Source organism: Triturus cristatus, chromosome 12 (genome assembly GCF_964204655.1).
Source record: "Triturus cristatus chromosome 12, aTriCri1.1, whole genome shotgun sequence".
Taxonomy (NCBI): domain Eukaryota; kingdom Metazoa; phylum Chordata; class Amphibia; order Caudata; family Salamandridae; genus Triturus; species Triturus cristatus.
Window position 1 is genome coordinate 698,704,101 of NC_140595.1, and position 20,409 is coordinate 698,724,509.

Here is a 20,409-nt window from a genome sequence, read left to right on the forward strand (position 1 = left end):
ACAAGGAGCTGACTTTGTTGCAACAATCTACCACCTGAAACCATCGCCGGCATGCCTGACCAGACCACGCCTGGCCCCTTGTCCAAGAGGTGTCGTGCTGCTGCAGAGCAGTGTGGAATCCCTAACCCATCTGGAGACTGCCCTGACTGGCCTCAGATTCCAGAGCAGGACTCAAAGGGACGTCCTGGCGGTGAGGAGATCAGAGTGAGGAGATCAGAGTGAGGAGATCAGAGGGAGGAGATCAGAGGGAGGAGCAGGCTGGTTTGTGGCAGGCTCGGTCTGCACAAGCCCCTGCAGAGCTTGTTGCGCTCACCCGCCTCGCAGAGGGGCCTGTGGCTATCGCCCCTACCAGAGGAGCAAGACTTCAGCGACAGGAGAGCTGCACTTCGGTAGGGCCACTCCTTGCCTACACTGTCCCAACAAAGGCTTAGAAGGACCCCCGGAAGACCTTGCCAGCCCAAAGGAGCCAACTAGCACCACATGGAGGCCCAGGAATCCAGGTGTGCAGCGGACACGGGCGGGCAAACATCAGCAGCCTCCTGTTGTCTGGGCACTGGTGACACCAATGCAACGACCGGGCTCACTGTCCTAAACCACATGTGCAAGCCAGGGGGCCTAGTGGGGAGACTATTACATGCCTGAATGGGGCTGCTTGCTAAGCCGGTGAGGCGGCTGCGCCCGGCCACGGGTCTAAACCTTGAGAGCACCAACCATGTTAATAGCCCTGGCTGGCAAAAGGCAAGCCCCCTGGTGTTAGATCTACTATCCAAGAGGCCAAGCTCCCACCACTAAATGATGCGCTGAGACACAGAAACACTTTCAGTGTCAACCCCCCTCCCGCCTGGAAACTTTGCGATTATGGCAGCCATAGATCTCGAATGGACTCAACCCTCAAGGATATGCTCACCAATGCCTCCTCAAAGAACACTGAAGCACACCGTGAGCAGAGCCCTGAAAGGGGAGAGGGCAGGGAGTCTCCACCATCCCAAGCAGAGCTCCCCTTAGAGAGGGCTTTTATGGAGGGCCTGTTTTACAGGCTTTGCCAGGACATCTCACTGCTTGGGGAAGAGGCCTTGAAGGACATAGAGGATGTGCATCATGGAAAGAGCGAAAGGATGAGAGCGGCCAGGCATGAGACGCAGCTCATCTGACCGGAATTCACGTGCTGCAGCAGCACACCATATAGAAACATTACACAATATTGAATGATGAAAGACCCTGCTCCCCCCAAGGAGACTGGGGCATCTGGGTACCATGTGACTTGGATAACCAAAGGGGTGTCTGGAAAAGGACGAGAAAGGAAGCGCATTGAAGCAGATGGGAACTTTAAAAGCCACTAACTGGGGTCCAACACAGTGTGCTGGGTGTTCACCGGGCCGAATCATGCAGAAGAGATTTTGTCTCCAGAAAACAAGCACTGCTCAGGGTACTGTAATCAGCCAGACTCAACTCTGGAGATTAACGTAACATGGACTGGGAGGAAGCGGCGAGCCTTCTCCCGGAGGCTGCAGCCACGATGGGGGCAGTTGCATGGCCACGGCAAAACAAACACTAGCTATGCTCTGGGCAAGAAGTAAGCCTTTGTGCATAGCAAAGTGCATACATTATAAGTACATTTTTGAATGTGAGTGGTAGGGCCTTCAAGTACAGTGAAAACACAGCAGTTCTCTTCACCCAGCCCTGCATCACCATCAATCACCACCAATAGGCATTCCAGCATGTTCGTGTGTTTTATGATTTGCGATTGGGCCTGGACAGCCTTTGTGACACCCTTCAGATGAACACATATCCGTCGATTATGATATAAAACCCTAAGCATCGACTGGCCAGCCAAGTAGAAAGCCAGTCTCTGCAGCACTGCACCCCCCCTGAAAGAGCCGGATAATTCATCGCCTGCATTTCAACCTAGAGACAAGAATGGGTTCGGGCACCGACCCTGTCTGAAGACCTTATCCTGGCTTTGTAAAGGATTTGTAAATCGGGAGATGCAGCATCCGAGCACGGGCGTTTATGGCTTTACACAGAAAACAAACACAACTTTAGAGATGCATTTTGTCTTTACAACATCCAGCTTTAGAAAACCCTATACTGGGAATGAATTACTGTATTTTCTAGTGCCCGTCAACTGACCATAACCATAAACATCCAATTAAGGAAATCAGTTTCACCGACTTGCCTGTGATGATTTCACATCCTTTGCTGCCCTCTGCTGGAAATAACCAGTGACCCTGAAAACTCTCTGGCTGCACACAGTAGCTACATACTGTATGCCTTAGTTTCAAGAGATGGCTCAGGAACAGAACAGTGATGAATACTTAGGGGCTTATTTACAAGCCCCTTGCGCCACTTTTGTGTCACTTTTAACATGGGAAAAGTGACGCAAAAGTGGCGCAAGGGGCTTGTAAATAATCCCCTTAGGGGCAGATTTACAAGCCCTGTACGCCACTTTTGCGCCGCCGTTGCGTCACTTCTGTGACGCAGCGGTGGCGTAAAGCCAGCACCATGCCGCTGGGTATTTACAACGTGACGCATCTAGGGAGATGCGTCACGTTGTAAAGCCCTGCGCCACATGAAACCTGCGTCAGGTTTCATGTGGGCGTTTTGGTGCAGGGGGGGGCGTTCCGGTGCAGGAACGCCTCGGAAAAGTGGCTGAGTGAAATCTACAAGATTACACACAGTCACTCTTCCTAACCCCCTGCGTCAAAACCTTGCGCCTGCTTGAAGCAGGCGTAAGGCTTGATGCACCATGTCAGACATAGGCAGGGTTGGCACAGTGCTGGAGTTGCGTCACGCCCGTTACACAACTCCAGCACTGCGCCAACCTTATGGCAGCAGATGCAACACGCATCTACATTTCCTTGCGCCATGATGCGCCGCATTGTAAATGCTGCGCATCCGTGGTGGCGCAAGGATTGAGATACGTGTCGCAAGTTTCCTGGCGCATCCGTGCTGATTTGCCGGGATGCGCTAGGAAACGTAAATCTGCCCCCATGTCTTTAAAGGATAATTGCCCTGGAATATAATGCAAGTTTGCAGTCGGAGGAGGCAGTGGCGGCCTTTGCACAGTTAGTACCCTGGGCAAACCACGTTTGACGCCCCTATACCCTTCGAGGAAAAATATCCAATCACTGGCTGCTTCATTCAGAGCAACGATGGCTGCTGCGGGCACTAATTTCCCCACCTTATGCCCACCTCTCATTAACCTCTTTGACACCAGCATCAAATGGAAGGTGAGGGGCCAGGTGGGGGAACAGGATAAGGAAAGGGGAGAAGGGAGTTAGGAGATTGGGTTTTGCAAGCAGGACGCGAAAACGTGATTGATTAAAGGGTAGTTTAGCAAAAATCAGATCGGAGTGCAACTGCTGTGTGGCCCGTACACAGACTGGCCTGTGCGCCCCAATGACCATCAGCGCCCTGGGCATAGGCCCAGCTCTCCCATGCTAAAGGCGGCCCCTGAAGGAGGCTGCAGTTGGGTGACGGGGAATTTGCTCTCCAGCTGAATGATGAGCATGTCTTGTGTTGGCGCTAGCCTGAGACTGCCCTAGAGTTTTATCAAGATTGAAGCCTGGCTGTTCACGAGTGAGTTGAGAATGCAGTTTCTGCTGTCGGAGAGAGGCACTTTAAAGTAGAGGACGACAACATCGACGACATTGGGTCGCTCGCGCGCACACATTCATTCTCCCGCCCCCACCCCCCTCCTTCCCCATCCGATGTGCGGTGTAATTCCTTTGTTAGTCTTGGGACTGCGTTTATTTATTCCTTGGCTTATATAGCACACAGACCACTCAATTGGGTTTCAGTGCGCTCGAAAGTCAGAAATCAAACAGGTTAGCAGAATGTAGGTCTCCACAGCCGTCAAAAAAACTCAAACCGGTTTTGCAGTAAGTTCTACTGGATAACAATAGTGGCCGTTGAGAAAGGCAGCAGGCAACATTGTAATTTTAGGCGCAGAGGGAGATTACATGATTTGCCTAGAATCACACGATGCTCAAGTGAGCAGAAAAGCAGTTTGTGAATTGGTCCATTTGCATGGGAAAGTAATCACACCTGCACCTAGTTTCAGCAAGTCAGAATGTTTGCACCTGACATTAATGAGTCAATTAAGTCAAGTGAAACATGAAACTATTACATTACATTCAATTGCCAAACAACAAACTCAACAAGCATTTGCAATGCAATAGGTCTCGCATTTATAAGAGTTTGAGCTATTGGCATTGTAAAATTACGCCTTTTATTTATGTTTTGGTTTTAAAACAAATAAAAGGCATTGTCATTTACAATGTCAGTAGCATAAACTCGCATAAAAGCAGTGTGTGGAGTGCAGCAGTGTGCCGCGTGCAGCAGTGTGCGGCGTGCAGCAGTGTGAGGCGTGCAGCAGTGTGCGGCGTGCAGCAGTGTGTGGCGTGCAGCAGTGTGCAGCAGTGTTTCATGTAGCAGTGTGAGGCATGCAGCACTGTGACATGCAGCGGCGTGCAGCAGTGTGCTGCGTGCAGCAGTGTGCGGCGCGCAGCAGTGTTTCTTGTAGCAGTGTGAGGCATGCAGCACTGTGGCGTGCAGCGGCGTGCAGCAGTGTGCTGCGTGCAGCAGTGTGCTGCGTGCAGCAGTGTCATGCAGCAGTGAGTAATGCAGCATTGTGCAGCAGTGTGTGGCGTGCAGCAGTGTGCCGGTTGCATCAGTGTGTGCCGTGCAGCAGTGTGTGGCGTGCAGCAATGTTTCGTGTAGCAGTGTGTGGCGTGCAGCAGTGTGTGGCGTGCAGCAGTGTGTGGCATGCAGCAGTGTGCGGCATGCAACAGTGTGCGGCGTGCAGCAGTGTGTGGCAGTGTGTGGCGTGCAGCAGTGTGAGGTGTGCAGCAGTGTGTGGCATGCAGCGGCATGCAGCAGTGTGTGGCGTGCAGCAGTGTGAGGCGTGCAGCAGTGTGAGGCGGGCAGCAGTGTGAGGTGTGCAGCAGTGTGAGGCGTGCAGCAGTGTGTGGCGTGCAGCAGTGTGTGGTGTGCAGCAGTGTGAGGCGTGCAGCAGAGACACGTGGAGGGTGAGGACAGACACGTGGAGGGTGGGGAGAGACACGTGGAGGGTGAGGAGAGACACATGTAGGGTGAGGAGAGGCATGTGTGGAGGGTGAGGAGAGACACGTGTGGAGGGTGAGGAGAGGCACGTGTGGAGGGTGAGGAGAGACACATGTGGAGCGTGAGGAGGAGACACCTGTGGAGGGTGAGGAGGAGACACATGTGGAGGAGGAGACACATGTGGAGGGTGAGGAGGAGACACATGTGGAGGGTGAGGCGGAGGGTGAGGAGACACGTGTGGAGGGTGAGGAGAGACACGTGTGAAGGGAGAGGAGAGACACGTGTGGAGGGTGAGGAGAGACGTGGAGGGTGAGGAGAGACACGTGTGGAGGGTGAGGAGAGACACGTGTGGAGGGTGAGGAGAGACATGTGTGGAGGGTGAGGAGAGACGTGTGGAGGGTGCGGAGAGACATGGAGGGTGAGGAGAGACATGGAGGGTGAGGAGAGACACGTGGAGTGTGAGGAGAGACACGTGGAGGGTGAGGAGAGACGTGAAGGGTGAGGAGAGACGTGGAGGGTGAGGAGAGACCTGGAGGGTGAGGAGAGACACGTGTGGAGGGTGGGGTGGAGGGTGAGGAGAGAGACATGTGGAGGGTGAGGAGAGACGTGTGGAGGGTGAGGAGAGACGTGTGGAGGGTGAGGAGAGACACGTGGAGGGTGAGCAGAGACACGTGTGGAGGGTGAGCAGAGACACATGTGGAGGGTGAGCAGAGACACATGTGGAGGGTGAGCAGAGACACGTGTGGAGGGTGAGGAGAGACACGTGTGTGGAGGGTGAGGAGAGACACGTGTGGAGGGTGAGGAGAGACGTGTGGAGGGTGAGGAGAGACACGTGGAGGGTGAGGAGAGACACGTGTGGAGGGTGAGGAGAGACACGTGGAGGGTGAGGAGAGATGTGGAGGGTGAGGAGAGACATGTGGAGGGTGAGGAGGGTAAGGTGGAGGGTGAGGAGAGACACGTGGAGGGTGAGGTGGAGGGTGAGGAGAAACAGAGTTGGAGGGTGAGGAGAGACGGAGGTGGAGGGTGAGGAGAGACGGAGGTGGAGGGTGAGGAGAGACGGAGGTGGAGGGTGAGGAGAGACCAAGGTGGAGAGTGAGGAGAGACCGAGGTGGAGGGTGAGGAGAGACCGAGGTGGAGGGTGAGGAGAGACCGAGGTGGAGGGTAAGGAGAGACCGAGGTGGAGGGTAAGGAGAGACCGAGTTGGAAGGGAATCAGAAGTGGAGGAGAGAGAGAGGTGGAGGGTGAGGAGAGACAGTGGTGGAGTGGGGGGGAGGGGAGGATATCACTTTTACTTCCACTCCTAGTGTAAGGTAACGCCCCCACCCCACAGGCCCTGCCAGGGCCGAGAGCAGATCACTGTTCGCATCAGCCGTCACCCGAGACCGCTCCGTACTTGTTGGTAAATAGAGGTTCACTATCTGTTGATAATGGGATTCACTTGGGGGGCTGACTTACCTCCTCCACCCCCAGGGCCAACACTGAGAAGGCATCAGAGACCTGGTGCTGCCTATGCTGCAGTACTGCGAGACAGAGGGATGGGGGGGCGGGCAGAGGAAGAGGAGTGGGGTTAGAGAAGGGACAGGTGGGGAGAGAAAAAGGAGAGAAGGGACAGAGACAGAAAAGGAGCAAAAAAAGAATTAGAGAGAGTAAAGAGGAGAGTTGGGGAAAATGAAAACATTACGAGAGAACATGTAGCAAAGAGGTGGAGAGAGAAGATGGGAGAGAGTAAGGACGCAGCCAATAGATAGGGCAGAGACAAAAAGAATCGAAACAATACAAACGTATTTTCCAAACTCGTAAATAACCACGGGCCAAACAACTGATCTGCAATGAAGCATCCGAATCCGGTATATCATGACGTTAACCATGCAATAGAAAATAAATGAGAAAAAAAAAAAAACACGTATACACCATGTTGACCCTTTTCCATGCAACGTATTCTAAAACGCCATTCTCATTCATACATTCACAGCAAACCTGTTCACAAGAGTGACAGAAAATGTGGTATTAGTGTTACATTTTTGTTTACATCCATACCCGCTCACTTATGCAATTAAAGGATTTCATGACCACACGGTTAAACAAAACGTACTGATTGGCCTTGCCGTGAAGGAGAAACACGTGTTGACACACACTCCCAATCTGTGAAACGTTCACCCCACTTTCTCGAAATTTAAACCAGTGCATGTGTCCGATGAACTTCCTGCCGCTTATCTGAATGCACCAGTGGCAGAAGATAATCCCCATCTTGCAACAACACAATTAAAGGGAGGCATGTCTGTCTCTCCCCACCACCACATGTCTCTGAGTCTTACTGTCTCAGGCGAGATCTCCCTCTAGGAGACAGCTGACACCGACTCTTCCCCTGAGACAGTACGGGAGATGCGTGTGTGTGCATAGTGTGTGTGTCTATATGTATATATCTGTGTGTGTATGCATGTGTGTGTGTTTGTATGTGTATATGTTTGTGTATGCATGTGTGTGTTGGTGTGCAAGTATGGGTGTGTCATTGTGTTCATTTGTCTTCATGGATGTGTACACATATGTTTGTGTGTATACCTATGTCTGTGTATGCATGTTTGTGTGTATTAATATGTGTTTGAGTTTGTTGGTGTGCGTGCTTGTTTATATGTGTATGTGGGGTTGGTGTGTTGGTGTGCATGTATATGCATATGTTTATGCATGTCTGTGTGTGTTTGTATATGTTCATATGTGTGTGTAAATGCATGTGTGTGTTTGTATGTGTGCATAGTTGTGTATGCATGTGATCAGAGGGAAGAGTGCACTTGAGGGCAAAGAGGAAAACATACAGGGAAGAGTATGTGAGGGCAGAGAGAAAAATACAGAGGGAAAAGCACGTGAGGGCAGAGAGAAAAATACAGAGGGAAGAGTCCATGTGAGGGAGGAGAGAAAAATAGAGAGGGAAGAGCTCATGTGAGAGCAAAGCGAAAAAAATACAGAGGGTAGGGCGCATGTTAGACCGGAGATAAAAACATAGAGGGAAGAGAGCATGTGAGAGCAGAGAGAAAAATATAGAGAGAAGAACACATGCGAGGGCAGAGAAAAAAATACAGAGCGAAGAACACATGCGAGGGCAGAGAAAAAAATACAGAGCGAAGAGCACATGTGAGAGCATAGAGAAAAAATGGAGAGGGAAAAGTACATGTGAGGGAAGAGAGACAAATACAGTGGGAATAGCATGTGTGAGGAAAGAGAGAAAAATAGAGAGGGAAAAGCACATGTGAGGGCAGAGTGAAAATACAGAGGGAATAGCACATGTGAGACCAGAGAGAAAAACATAGAGGGAAGAGCATATGTGAGGTCTAGACGCCTTACACAATTGGCGCCCTGAGCAGCATTTCCTTTTCATGCCCTGGCACAATCAATCTTACATTCTATGTCACGTCACTCAGGAGTACAACCTCGAATGCTAAACACTGACCAATGAAATTACGTGGCGAAACACCAGCCTATTCAGTGTCATGGACCCCAGGGCAAGTAAGTAAATGACCCCCCAACCTCCTCAATATGCTACAGTTATATTAAATACACGAATTATCAGCGTTTGTGGGCCCTGGTGCCACTGCACCTGCTGCACCAATTGAAGAAACGCCCCTGGGCAAAGGTACACAAACAAGGAATCAATGACTGCCGACCTACCGGAACCGCTGCAAAATGATAAAATAAAAATACTTTCCACAGAACATTTACGATGGAATGCATAGAAGCGCTGCCATTATAGCATTATTAATAGAAGATCGTTGCTACACGTTTGTTTTTGAAGTGTCGAATTCTAACCTGGAGAGTGAGGATGGTATATTTTAGGAGGGCTGAAGAGGCGCATGGGGTGGGATCGCGCTAGCATGCATCACAGCTCACAAACCTCGGACACATTAGGGGCAGCGGAATGTACAACATACAGAAAGTATGTGCATCACCACGTCGTTGCAAAATTGCAGAAACCTGATGCTTTGGTTAAAACATGGCCACAATGTTATCAACTACTGCAGAAGAAAAGATGGCCGAATGGGAAACGTGTGGAAGGAGAGGAGTTTTCTTGTTTGAGAACAAGACTGTAAGATTACGACGACATTTAAAAGTCAATTGCTTCACTTAAGGCGAGAGTTTATTATTAAAGTAAATTAAAGGGAGTGGACAAAAATAACCGGTTCCTAGTCGGGAAAGATGGGTCTAATGAAGCAAAGGTGACCCAAACAAGATGGACTTACAAAGGGATTTAAGGACAGTGAAAAGGAATCGAGCAGAGCATCAAAGGGCTGGGTGAGAAGGGAGGGGGGAATGCAAGGGTCAAAGCGGCGAAAGTGAAAGTAATCGAGCAGAGCATCAAAGGGCTGGGTGAGAAGGGAGGGGGGAATGCAAGGGTCAAAGCGGCGAAAGTGAAAGTAATCGAGCAGAGCATCAAAGGGCTGGGTGAGAAGGGAGGGGGGAATGCAAGGAGCAGCTGTGCACGTGCACGCCATCGTGCACTCAAGCCCTAGGCCAGCAAAACCATGTGGGTAGCACTTTTGAAAGCCCACTTACAAAATGTCTCAAAGAGACAGCTTTCGCTGTCTCAGCGAGACCTAAAAAACGGGTTTCTTTAATGATTTACCACACATACAGTACGGAAAACTATATATATATCACATTCTGTCATGTTTGGCACCGCCTGCTGTTTTTTAATGTTATTCACAACATTACAATGAGACGTCCTCATCATTAACGTGAAGATGCTGTATCTTTGATAGTATGATAGGAGTCGTTATTTGGTTTGCAGGCACCAAAAACAATAAAAGCATAAGTCCAGTGCATGTACCAAATCACAGACGACTATGCAGGTTATTTTCACAATCAAGATGCAAATGGAAGACAAAGGGGAGAGGAGCAGAGGCCCAACTAGAGCCAAATTTCGGGGGGGGGGCTAAGAAATAATTTCGGGAGGGGGCTGAATCTTTTAAGCCATAGGCAGAGTGGAGCTGCAGGGGCTCTTAGAAGGGGTGAAACAACAGTGAGGCCTCATTAACATGCAAATGGTCTTTTAAAGACCTGTGAAGTGCTCGGGTGCGGCTGTGTGTGCGCCGGGAAGCTGTCTCATCCCGGGCTGCCACACGCGACGGGGGGGGGGGCTGAAGCCCTGTGAGTCCAATGGGTGTTGCGCGCCTGGAGAGGAGTTGGCTAACGGCTAGGGCGCTCGACCTCGGACCTGGGGAACTGGGTTCGAGTCTCGGTAATGACGCTAAACATCCTGTGATTCTGGGCAAATCACTTAATCTCCCCGTGCCTAACAAAGAATGAATGTGTGTCCTCATGTAACGTAACTGGTGCTATGTAAAGCGCTCTGATACCTGATTGGATTCGGGTCCAGTTTGCGCTATATAAAACTCTGCAATTAAATAAAAAACTGAGCCCGGCAACAATTGTGGTCACTATACCTTGGGACATGCAGCACACTAGTCAAATGCACACTCAGTCTGCAGTGGTCCACACCAAGCAGCTCCATGTGCCAGTTCCTTCCTCATATTGTTTCTTCTCAGTTATGAAAAATTGAGCACTGGTTATCAAGGCTGGGCTGCACTGGTCTATGAGTAATGAAAAGCTAGGAGACCAATGTATAATCATGAAAACACTCCTGTATTTCGTTAAGAGTGGGCTCCCGGAGAACTGGAAACAATCACAACACTATCACAGCTAATTTGAATTCCTCAAGCATCAGAACGTGAAAGATACCTTACGTAAACAAGCATTTGCAATGCAATAGGTTCTCTCATTTACGCAAGGTTGAGCTATTGACATTGCAAATAACAATGCCTTTTATTTTTGTTTTCGTTTTTAAAATATAAATAAAGGGCATTGTAATTTACAATGCCAATAGCTTAAACTTGAGTAAATGTGAGACCTATTGCATTGCAAATTCTTGTTTTAAATATGAGGATAGTGAAGTGCTTGCGTAGTAAGGCACTATAATACACACGCGCACACACACACACTCCTGGCCAGTGTAATGCTATCTGGGAATGTTGCGTGTCCTCCTCGGTATTTTGGGGCTCCCGTCTCACACGTCTTCGCCACACTACAGGGTTTGCTGTCCCCGTTCGGTCAGTGGGTAAAGGGGCCAGCAGAGTGTCTTTGGCTGGGGAGCCAGGCCTCGCTGACGTGCCATGGGGGCGAGGCTATTGACATCTGTACACTGCACTCCGGACAGGCCAGAGACCCGAAACGGAGGAGGCCAGACCTGTTAGAACCGGAAGCTTCATCCCACGCCAGGGAAGTTACAAGCACCGGTTCAGGTGTGTGCATGGGAGTAAAGGAGGTGTCGGCGTAACACAGGCCCCCGCAGCACCCGCGGTTGTGGAGGGCCCCCAACCTACAGGGGGCCCCCTCAGCACCGCACTTCGGCTAGAGAGCTCCAGATTGAGTTCGGAGAGGGCCCCTCCACGCACCCTGCAGGGGGGTGGCGTAATCATTACGCCACTGATGATTATCAGTCCATGACCGTTAAGTGCAGGTGATGGTGACTGACATTTCGTGAGGGGGTGGAGACAGAGGGCAGGGTCGGAGTAAGCAGAGGCCTGCTTAAGGGGACGTCATCATACACACAAAGGGGTCTTTCGTGTAACTAAACCTGGCCAAAGTCGCAAAGTCGCAAAGTGCCTACAAACAGCCTACCCTCCCTCGACCACTCTCGCTTTATCGACTGGCACATGTTGAAAGCAGGAGTCGGCCCGGACTCATTTGCAGCACATGCAGGGTGCTGGTTGCATACAATTGTCTCCAGCAGGGAGGTGAACCGACCGAGCAGTGGCGTAACAAAACTTAAGGGGGCCCCCTGCAAAGTGCATGGAGGGGGCCCCCATGCTCCGGACCCAGTCAGGAACTCTCCGGCTTACCTGTGCCCAGTGCCGGAGGGGGCATCCAGGAGCCTAGGGCCCCCTGCACTGAGGGTGCTGCAGGTGCTATTGTAACACTGTTTAGTAGTGCTCTACGCCGTTATAGGTGGTGTCTTGGATGCGTGACTTGTCACGAGGTGAAAAGGTCTTGAACCGCAAAACAGCACAGTCTCTCTGTTGCATGCCAAGTATCCAGACAAAACAGGTCAACTTCTCACCAACCCCTTCACACATCCCCCGCAACCGCTCTTCACGATTTAGAACTGTAGGGCTACAGCGCTGTAGTGCCTAGTGAAAGAACATTTTAAATAAATGTGCACCTGTACACGTTAACACCACAATCCTCCCCTGAAGCGCTTTATAATTAGTACGACGGGGTTTTAGGTGAAGCAACACTTTATAGTTTTCGTTCCGTTTCATCTTGTGGCATCTAGCTAGCTGATAAAGCCAATGGGCGCCGAGGAAATCAGTCTGCCAGGGCTTGCCTTTTATGTCCCCGTCCAGCTAGGCCACAGGTTCGGATTACGCTGTCCATTCACTGAAGACTTTAGTGCACAGATCCTTATTTTATGCCCACCACACCAAGATGTAAGAAGAAGGTCCCCTATAGAGCCCGCGAGCAAAATGTTCAAACCCATGCTAGTAGAATAACTCAGCTGGTTGAACGCACGCTGCAGAGATCTCTGTGAAACCTGCAGGAAATAGGGTTCCCGAGAGGGCTCTTCCTTGCTTCACAAGAGGCCGATGAAGCAATGACTAAGGAGGTGTTTACACCTATTACACAAATATTATACAAGAGAGAATTAAACTAGTGCAGGCTACATAAACACCCAAATATTACATGGTTGTGAAGACGCCCACTTCAAAGTAACACAACGGCTCACAAGGTTGCAACCTGAGCACAAAGTCCCCACAGCAGGTAAACCATGCTTTGTGTGTGTTCCTCCACTCGGCTGACTGGGGCTGAATCTTAATTTGTAAACATAGAAAATACAGTCTCCTGAAACTGAAAATGACATTTGTTTTCACAATACCTAAAACAAGTTTCCACCACAAGAAAGATGGTAAAAACTCAGAACGTTTACACAGCACAGAGCCAGTAGCAGACCGAAACTTGAGGCCCCCTCCTGCAAAGTGCATGGAGGGCCCCCTTCCACACTTAGGAGCTCTCAGGCCCCCCCACTGCAGGGGCTGCGGGGGCCTTTGTTACGCCACTGCGACCGAGCATCTCTAGAGGGAAGGACGTGCCAGAAAAATGACCGCAGGAGCAGCAGTGGTGAGACATGCCCATGGCAGGCTTCCCGCCTCTCCCTGAACTGGAAAGTCTAGTTTGGATAAAAGCAGGAGCTGCCAAGCAACTGGTGGACCCACGCGTGGGGTGCGAGGGCGGGCCCTGGCAGCTCAGGCTGAGGAGAGGGGGGAGTGGGAAGGGTGGCAGCTCAGGTAGGGGGAGAAAGGCATGCTTGTATAGCGCCGTGATGCTGTATCAGATGCACAGTGATAGCTGGCAGGGGCAGCTCAGGATGTGAAGGGAGAGGCACACTCATAACTGGTGGGGGGGGGCTCCTGGTAGGGTGCGAGAGGCACACTGATAGCTGGCGAGGGAGCTTATTTGTTTGTGTGCATGCATGTTTTCAAATACCGGCTCCCAGTGATCTTTTGATTATAAGGTGCTTTATAAATCACGTTAATTCATCCTTGGGGAATGTGGAAAGAACACACAGAGCTAAAGGAGGAGGGCAGGGGTTAAGGGGGCTTTGCTAGTTCGTAGAGGCTGACAGATGATGCAGATAATGAATCTGTGCATTCAGAGAGTTATAGTCGTTTTATTCATTAAACAAATTGGAATAACTCGTGTGAAAAGATAATGAAGAGAGTAAAAACCATGGTCTGGTGACGTGGACTGAACCTGCAACCAGTCACTTTGGGCCGTCCCTGTGATGTGCAGTCACTCAGTGTGTTAGCAGACATGGATTTTATGTTGTATATCTCTTGTAATAGAACCACGACGAACAGTGTATTCTTGTGCAAGTCCCTTCACTCCTTCTGGCCCTTGGTGCCTGATCTGTACATCCAGAGACCTTGGCGGGGGTTGGGGTGGGTTGAGCCACATCAGAGTCCAATATATCAGTGCTTGGAGGATAACTGGGGCAAATAGAGAAGAGAAGGGGACAGTTTTAAGGAACAACGAGAACTTAAGGAAAAAAATAGTGCTTGTGACCGAGTAATTAAAGGAGGCCGTGTCCCTCCGCAAGTAAAAGATCCAATACCGGTGGGCGGGGCCAAAAGCGAACAGGGTGGCAACCCTCAGTGTAATGATTGCCTCCGGTGCAATCATTACACTGTGTTTTGCCTAATCTATGATGCTAAACGACGCGCACAAATCAAAAATGCAGGCGGAGCAGCGACACGACTTCTGTTCTGGAATCGTATTAATTCCAAGAAGCCCTCGCATGGCGGGAGCAGAGCATGCGCGCTGCTAATGCCAGCCGAGACCTAAAAAGCTGCTCCAGGTTATGGGGCATGGCTGCACCACCATTGATCTTACTGGGAATGGAAAGGATCCCGGCAACACTTGTGGCGAAAAAGGCAACTTTTGAGAAAACTTTGGGGCCATGCGTTACCTTCTTCAAACAGGACTACGGGAAACTTACATGTCTCAAATACCTACGTGCAATCCACCTCATAGCCACAGATACTACTGCCCAATAATATATGGGGATCACTGTAGGAAGGTGGAATCTGACTACATGGTTGCCCCCACTTTTTTCCTGGTGTTTTGATGGTTTTTGACTTAGATTGGTTGGGAACCTGCTATTCAGGTCCCCAGCCTATCTGCTTTCTCTTGTAAAATGATTCCATGTACCTTAGGTACACCACAGATTGGATTCTGGGGTGCCCTTATAAGTCCCTAGTATGTGGTATACTATGTATACAGGGCATAGGTACCCCAGAGGCCTACCAGGGGCTGCAGCATGTATTATGCCACCCATGGGAAGACCTCCAAAATGACACCACAGGTCTGCTACTGCAGCCCGGGTAAGGTGGTGCATGCACCCCTTACTGAGATATAGGTTCACTATATCTCACCCTATCACTTCACATATAAACCTATCAGTCACCCCTATGGCAGGCCTTATCAATCCTGAAGGCAGGGTTCTTGGTTCTGTGTGAGAGGGTGCCCATGCATGAGCAGAGCCCCTCTGCAGCCTTCGGAATTTATTCTCCGGGGTTGTCTGTGATGCAGCCTTACCATATAATCTTAAGTGCATTATAACCTCGCTGTAAATGCTAACTGTGGGATGGCTGCATGGAAACATGCGTTTGGTGTCCAACACCGTGGAATCATACCCCCACGCCAGTAACTGGTGTGGGAGTTTGATCCTACCCTTCTTGAGGCAGAGACATGACAGCACCGGTATACCCAGTACCAGCTAACAGAGCCCTGGCATCACAAAATAGATGCTGCCAGCCACAGACACAAGTCTGGCCTCCTGCTGCTGACCGAAACTCCGGCAGGGGAGGCCTGGACAATAGGTTTCCTGTCACAGGGAGGTGTTATCACCTCCCAGACATGCCTTAGTGGATTAGGGCTGGGTGGGTGCACTCCAGGAGTGCTTTGAAGTCTACACTGGGGGTACATTTGGTGTCCCCGTGCATAGTCCAGCTCAAACCGGTGGCAGGGGCTATCAGCCCCTGCTCTGGTGCGAAACTGGACAAAGGAAATGGGTGTAGCCACCGCTCTTTCCTGACCCTCCCATAAGTGGGTCCCCAGAGTATGTCCAACCCCTTCCTTGGGTATCAGAAAGGAACCCCTGGCTACAGGTGTTTAGAATACACCTGGACAAAACTCTGATACAGAAATCCTGGAACTTCAATGATCTACACGACTAGATGACTGAAGAATCTCCCTTAGAGTAAAGGAGTTGCTCCCCTACTTAGCAGGCACCAAAGACGCATCTGCCCGGTTTGCATTTCTGAAGCTACCGTCAGACTCCAAAGTATTTGCAACACAGGAGGTGGGTTCCAGACTTCCCAAAGGCTGACCCGAGTCCCCAGCAAAGCTGAGACCCGTAGCCCTCGTGGGTACCTTGGAACCGGACACTGTGCACATTTGCACGTTCATTAGCTTCTCGATGTCCCTTGAGGCTGTGCATTGGGTTACTTGTAGCCCAGACCCCGAGCACCTTTTCCACCGAAGAGTGCTGGCCTACACTCCACGAGTGTTCCGTGAGCCGGCCCTATGTGTTTCCGCTCGAGGTACCTTCGCAATCCCTGGTCCGTTGTCTGGTGGGTCCCTGTGAAGAAAACATTAACTTTAATTGGCCTTCCCGGGTTGCTCCAGACATGCCCTGACTCTCCATTGCTTGGGGAGTCCCCAGGACCTTGCTAGTCCGCACCGAAGCATCTTAACTCTTCCCATGTGGGTTGCTGTTGCCAAGGTTTGTTTTGTCCAATCCGGGCACCGATGCTGCAGCACTCGACATCGTTCGTGGCACAGCTCGAATCCAGCTCCTGGTCATCCTCAATGCCTCCTGGTCCTCGTGGCTGAAGAGTCAAGCTACCCCTCTCCGCACCTGAAGCACCCGACATCGGTGGGCATTCGTCTATCATGCCCCTGGTCACTGGCAAGTGACCCAGACTCTGTCCCCTCTGCTTTCAGGTACCTCACATCTTTGATCCAGGCTTGGATCTCTTCGGACACTTCTCCTCTTCCCGGCAGCAGCACTTTTCAGTATCCTGCCATTGAAAACGACGACGCGACCCAACACCATTTGACACCTATGCACCCGGCTTTCCTGGGTGAGGTAACACGAGTACTCCGGTGCTCCCGTGGGTGTTGGCCCTAAAACCATCTAATTGTCCTTAAACTTTAAACTCCAACCGCAACTTTCCCCATAGAAACTAACCGAGCTCGCGGTTGTGTTCTCACACTGCACACGTCCTCCGTGGGTCCCCTGTGTCACTACCTTGGGTGGTTCCTTGGGGTCCCATCGATTCTACAGGCTCTAGGCCTTGTGTCTAGTCAAGTCATGGTTCTTATACCACTTTCTAAGTAGATGGTTTGGCTCGCCCCTAGGGCTTATCATACATTGTGCTAATTTACTGTGATATATTAAGTGTAACATATGTGCGTTGACCTCTAGCCTCATAAAGAGACTAGTAGGGTGTGTTTAGAAATAAATATATATATATTTTATATATACCTGGTGTGGTTCTCCTTTCATTTAGTCATTCAAGAGATTATAGACTGGTAAAACAAGCTGCTTTACATTCCTTCAAGACTTAGCCTGAAGGCTGCTCTCCATAGCTACCACTAGGATAGCTTTCAAATAAGGTTGTCTTTAACCTATCACCTCTCAGGGGTTGTTTGGACTGATACAAGGTGCCCACTATAACTAGTGAACAGCATATACCAGGCCAACTTTTCACAATCACTACAAGCATTATGAGGACTATGGGAGGCCCAAAACGCCTACTGATGGGTAACAAAGATATGGGGCAGGGGAGTCATCATTGAGCACAACGGACTGAGGGTGGTGGTGGGGGGGGATGGATTACGCTAATGGAGGTGTGAGGGGTAGAGGTATTAGTTGGTTCACAGGGCTCTGTCTTTTTGTTTAGTCGTACCTTGTTTTAACATGACCACTGCCCTTTGGATGTAGTTGGTGCTACCTTATAAATCAATGAATAGTTTTAAACTTAAAGTATGTTAAATGTATCCATTGTGTCCTGGTGTTGGTGAGTGTGCTCTTAAATAAAAGAGGACTTTAGTTCCGCAATCTATCTCAGGGATTTCTCACAGGAATGATCGTTACCCGAGACCCATATCATTGAAATATTGCTTAGTGGATTGCGGGGTGGTTGAAGTTCAAGTGGTTTTCTGTCTCGGTTGGCATATTGACTAAGTCCTTAATGCCATTGGCCTAGAAAACGAAATTGCGGGCCAACTTCTAGGAGATAATCTAAAACACGTATCATTAGCTACCTCTCCTCACCACTAGCAGCTCACAACGCTTGAGGATAAAGGACTACACTGAAACCAAGTGCCCGGAGGCCCTGGAGTCACGGACTTCCGAATCAGGAAGGTGGTGGCGGGGAGTAGTAAGGCCGGCAAAGCAAGAGCGATATAAGGTTACCTCAAACATTCTATGCGTGAGTGTGCAGCTGAGGACCTGGATGTGTATGACCATGTGTGCATGCTTCAGGATGAGAGCATGTGCATGTGTTAAAAAGTGTGCTGGTTGCCTCCAGTCCCTGTGACATTTTGTGGTAATTCTTGGCATTTTGGTATCACACATAGCACACTGGTGGGGATTCTTTTCATTTTGGATGCCTCAGTAACAGGCTGGTACCCTTCCTGGACAAAATGCTGGTCCTAGCATACTGATGGTAATTCTTAGTATTTTGGATCCACCCATGAGGTATTGGTTGTAATCCAAGTCTTTTGGGGCCAGTCATAGCTGGATAGTGACACTGTGGGCACAATGTTGGCCTTAGTATGTTGATGGTTACTGTTGCCATACTGTGATCGCCCATAGCATCACAGTTTCAGATGCTCGACTAGTTATACCGCAAGCCATGTTATAATGGCCGCCATTTCTGACATATTGGGGTATCCATGGCATGAAATGACACTCCATGAACATGTAAGGCAAAGAGTATCCTTGTGTGGCAGTAATACATGCGACTACTTGATAGAAATTATAAATTGTTTGGGACTGAACATAGATTTACCAAAATAAATAAAGTTAAGATCCATTCAGAACAACAAAAAGATGATCATAAAAATGATAACCATTTCTTTGCGGAACCAAGTATATTGTTTCAAAAAGAAAAACATGTATTTGATATCAAATGCGTGTTTTATTTCATAAAGCAACAAACCGATGTTAGGGGACGCAAAGAATACATTTCCAAATTATGTCTAAAGCATTTAATTTAGTGCTTATTGGCACCAGTGTCTGAAATAGTTTTATTGACAGCACTGCTAAGGAGTCTGTAAACTATCTAGCACTGCTGTGTACTTTCTCATATTGTTGAGGTGTGTGTGCTTTCCCCCCCACCCCGACATATAATGGAGAATTTACTTGGAAAGATTTGAATGGAATAATGAACGGAAATGAAAAGTAGAACTAGGATTGATGCTGGATGAGAAAATACCTGTAGAGTTGCACTTTCTAATCTGTCTGATTCACTTGTGGCTGTTTAAGCATTTGCGGGATAGGTTTAACTTCAATTTTGACTCGTGACTAAAATATTTTTTCAAAACCATGCTGCAGTGAAAACAAGCATTTGTAATGCAATAGGTCTCGCATTTACGCAAGTTTAAGCTATTGGCATTGTAAATGACAATGCCTTTTACTTATCTTTAAAAATAAAAATAAAAGGCATTGTCATTTACAAAATCAATAGCTCAAACTTGTGCAAATGCAAGACCTATTGCATTGCAAATGCTTGTTCAGGTTACGGGCAGGGGAAAACACACAAACTTCGTATTACGGCAAAGTGAGTACACATTTCTACGTTGTGGCGGTCTGAGTACACGCTTGACATATTGTCACATTATCACATGCTGAGTGCACGGTTCACGGAGTCAGATGGAAAGCGTATACAATCCCCATTAGAGGAGAGCACACAGCTCCAATTACAAAGCGGACATGCAATGTGATTAATGCGACGTGGGATAACAGTCTCCTCTGCAGCGGGCACCACTTGCACAGGCCAGGAGATTGGTTTGGGCTGAGAGGGGACAGGACGCTTATTACCGGCCATTATTGCATTTCGGCTGAAAATGTTTAGCTTCCAGGGAAATGGCTGCAAACAGTTGCTTTCCCCAGAGCTGCTGTGGGACAGAGTCGAGAATGTGGCAAGATGTTTGTCCGTCGCGGGTTTAGGGAGGTGATATGAGCAGCGACTGTATGCACATGTCCCTGCCCCCTCAAAATGTCTTTGATTGGCTCTGTATCGACAACAATGGCAGATAAAGTACTGAATGGTGCATTTTGAATAGATAGCTTAGTGAGTTAAGAGCACGTAGCAGAGATCTGTGTTGCTTGTAGATCAGAGCTTTGCGTCGATCGTGGCGTGCCCGATTTTACATCCTTCTGGGTTCACTCCAGCTGGGTTGCCACTCTGTAGCCATGAAATCAGTCGGTTTGTGGAATACGCTGCAAATTACACAACACCACATTACTAGTACATTTACCACTGTACGCCAGGATGGCCAGGATCTTGCGACCGGAACCTGTGTCACGCCAGACAGGCGAGCCTCACCCTCTCGCTGGTGTGAGCATCTCCAAAGTGGAGGGGAGACAAACAGAATATGCAAGTATCAGCAACTGAATGCCACGCCAGAGCCCGGGACCAACCCTGAACGGAGGCTCGCGATAAACGGTGTGGTGCCAAAAAAAACCATCAAAAAAGTCTTGACTACGGGAGAAAGCAGCGGCGCCGG

The 20,409-nt window shown here is 49.6% G+C and overlaps 1 protein-coding gene across 3 annotated transcripts in view; it reads right to left on the reverse strand.

The window, feature by feature from the left end:
* Positions 1-20,409, reverse strand: part of LOC146780128 (diacylglycerol O-acyltransferase 2-like) — a 156,577-nt gene that overhangs the window by 125,256 nt on the left and 10,912 nt on the right. The window lies entirely within an intron of this gene.